General features: G+C 28.9%; 1 pseudogene; it reads left to right on the top strand.

Annotated features, from left to right (window-relative positions):
• Nucleotides 1-153: 153 nt before the first annotated feature.
• LOC108688659 lies at nt 154-1,866 on the top strand (annotated as a pseudogene).
• The last annotated feature ends 2,024 nt before the right edge of the window (nt 1,867-3,890 follow it).

The raw sequence follows: 3,890 nt of genomic DNA, 5'->3' as shown, positions 1-3,890 counted from the left end.
CACGAGTTATGATTTGAAGTTTCGTAAATTTTTCCAACTTTTCTGCCGTACCGCTTTTTTTTTGAATAAGTGTATTTTTAAAGAGAATTTGTAGACACACTGGCTGATTGTTCATTTATCTCATACCTTGTACTTTATTTATGACAGGGCAAAATGGACGAAATGTTAAATTTGTGCATATCGATGTATTCTAGAAGCCACAGTTTATGTATTTAGTATAGAGAAACGTACTAAAGAAGAAGTTGATAATCTCATGGACTTTATCAGGCAGAAGTTCAAGAGTTTGTTAGAAGACAAGTGACATTTAGAATTTTTTAAATCAAGTATCACCTTGCAGGACAATATAGATTTTGTTATTACAAATTTATATAAATAATTTCCAGGAAAAAATTGACGATAGAGTATGCATTCATGTAATTGATAATTTGTCCCTGATATCAGAAGATATATGTAAATTAATGGCTGAAGTTATGATTGTTACTAGAGAAAATAATAGAATATTTATTAATTATGCTATTGCTTATACATGTAAGTACAATTACAATGAATATTTATGTTTACATTTGATTTTATATATTACACTAAGCCTGCGTTTAGGAAGTGCGCCATCAGCGCTATTGCATCATTCTGTTTTGTCATCCTCTCATAAACAAGAATTAGGATAGAAGATTAAGATAGAAAGACGCAATAGTGTTAACAGTATGCTCCCAGAACACAGCCTAAACCATTTAAAAAGATCATTGATATCGGTGTACTCTCTGAACAATTATAGCATTTTCTCTTGGTTGCACTATCGCCCATCAGTGCAACATTCAGAAAGTGTAGCGTGTTTCCTTGGCTGGTGATAGGCGAACTCATTCAGTATAACGTGTTTCCATGGCTATAGTGTAGTGCAAATTTTATGCACGAAGTGAGATTTTGCTATACGATTTCAAAGAGACGATGAATTAGTGTGATATTAAAAATTTGAAAATGGAAGTCAACCGGCAGTAGAATTAAACACGATAGCATGAAGTAGTGTACACCATGGTGTATGTACACTTATGTAGTGCAGCACTGATGCAGCACTTACTCGCAACTGGTATAATGCGAGATTACACTCAGATATCCCAAGAGAAAACACTATTTGTTTCGTATCATATGTATAAATAATGTTTAAATATTTATAAATAAATATTTGATATAATAAAAAATACACACACACACACACACACCACACACACACACACACCACACACACACACACACACACACACACACCACGCGCGCACACGCACGCACGCACACACGCACACACACGCACACGCGCACGCACGCATGCACGCATATATAATTTTTATATTTTTTAATTCGCTAGAACAAGGGATGAAATTACTCATGCAATTAAGGATATAATACAAGGTGTAAATAATATTGATATTTTACCTGAAGATATTAACGAAGATCTGATTACTAATTGTTTATACACTTACAGTCTCCATATCCAGATTTATTAATTCGTAGACTTAGCGATTTCGACCTAACGATTTCCTTATGTGACAAGTAAAAAACCGTATTTAATTTTTTGTGGTTTGAATCTATCTACTTGTAATCAAAGTAGAACTATGCATCTCAAAATTTTACCTAAATTTCTTTTTGATTTCCAATACTTGTATTTACTTTACCAAAGTATTGTGACCTGGTAATTCAGTCCATGGAATTTTTTGCAATTTTTCATTATCAGAAATGTTATCCTAGTTTGCAGAAAAATAAAAATTTGAAACCAATTATACATAATACTAGATTATCCATGTTTATTCATAAGTTGTATAACGTGACGTGGCAATCGAAAAAATATATCAATCAGCAATTCAATCCCAAAAATAAATAAATTATTATTTATTTCTAGGATTGAATTACTGATTGATTTAATTATTAAAACTGATATTTTTATATATTAATCTATTCTAATAGATAAGTTGTAAGTTGTAGCTATTCTAGATAAAATGTAGATAAAATGTAATGTATACCATTAAAGGCATTTATTTTTTATTGATTGTGTTCTCACGTGTACGATTCCATGAAATTTAATATTTAATATTTAATATTGTCAAAAATGGATAAGTTGTGCTATCTAGATAAGTTGTAAGTGATTAAAAGAGAATTTAATGTTGTGTTAAGGGATTCATTATTAGCTATTAATAATATTTTTCAATTATAATGCTAATACATTATCAGTTTTATTAGTTGTGAATTGTTACATTAATTTTTATCTACATCTCTCTTTAATCTGTTTAATAATACTTAAATCTTAAATCTGTTTAAATTAAAGAAAAATCTGAAATTTAATTTTTGGTTGATGCTGAATAGTGTTTAAAATATAACATTGAGTACAAATCTCATTGTCTATCCACTAAACAAAATTATGTAACGTTTTTACGTTTTGTCGTATAAATATTTTGATAACGTCTTAGAAATATCCTAAATTAATTGTCTTACAAATGCGACGTCATATTTGCAAAGTTTCTGCGACATTTGTAAAATTTGCCTTCGATATTAGACGTTACAACTTTAGTTCCAGAAAGTTTTTATAACATTTCAAGAAATCCACTTGATTTATATTTATAACTCGATTTGTAACATTTTTGAGTTTGGAGAGTTTAAATTTTTATTTAAAGTAATCTTAAAACTTATTTTAAGAAAAATAATATAAAAGAAAGTTTTCCTTCAAGATAATGTTGTAAAATAATTTTGTAGAAGAGAAAATTTAATTTTGAGAGAGAGAGAGAGAGAGAGAGAGAGAGAGAGAGAGAGAGAGAGAGAGAGAGAGAGAGAGAGCATAAAGTTATCTGAAAGATGACTACGAAAGGATTAAATTGTTATAAAGATATCTTTTAGTGAAAAAATATAATCGTCAAAAAAATGACTAAAGATGTTGCACTGTTAGTCATCAATAAGAGTTTTCCAGTAAGAAACATAAATTGACATAAGAGTTATCCTGTCCTTATTCGATAATCAGTAAAAAAACAAAAACAGAATGATTTTTACATCGATTTGTGCCTCTGTTGGAAAGCTCTCTTTATATATATAGTTTTATCCATTTATTATAATTTTATTATATTTATTTATAATAAAGATGATTTTTGCAAGTATCTTTTAGTCATCTTTAAGCTTTTTTTTTAATTTTTTTTAGTTTTTTTATATTTTGGCACATGTAACATTTAATATCAGATCCATGAATTAATTTTTACACAAAATTAAACGAAATTGTATAACTATCAATATATGTATCCCATTTATAGATCCTGCAATGCTTACGATATCATGTATGCAAGAGCCATTATCTTTCATCAAAATCCTCTTTGGGGATTCGTTTTCAAAAAAATATATTAATGTTCATTAGAACATGGATAAATTTCTCATAATGCTGCATCTTTTATTCTACCCTGTATAATTTTCGAACACGAGAAACAATTCCAATCTCAGTGGCGATCCCGCGTATTGCTCACAGATGAATGATGAAAATTATCAAAATAGTAGAAAGATCTTTTTCATTGTTTTTTCAGTAATAAATCTCGAAGAGATATCTTTTAGATTAGGTTATGAAACTGAATGGTTAAAAACTCTTAACCGAGATTCAAACTATTTAATTTTAGAATTGGAAAGAGATAAGAAATAAGTTGAATTTCGGTTAAGAGTTCTGTGAGTTGTAAAACTGGGCTTAGTCGTGACTTTTCACTTTGCTCAACACAATCATTAAAAAATGATAAAAAGTTGTTTTTAAGTTATTCGATAGATCTTTTCGTCTTACCAAAAAGACAACCTAAAGAAGACAATGCTAAAACAAAGGCCGAACTTGATCTATGTTGTTGTTGATGTTTTTAAAGTAAAAATTTTTCATGCATAAATAT

This window comes from Atta colombica, unplaced genomic scaffold (genome assembly GCF_001594045.1).
Source record: "Atta colombica isolate Treedump-2 unplaced genomic scaffold, Acol1.0 scaffold238, whole genome shotgun sequence".
Classification (NCBI taxonomy): domain Eukaryota; kingdom Metazoa; phylum Arthropoda; class Insecta; order Hymenoptera; family Formicidae; genus Atta; species Atta colombica.
The sequence above is the reverse complement of the archived record's forward strand: the minus strand, read 5'-3'. Positions and strand labels throughout refer to the sequence as shown.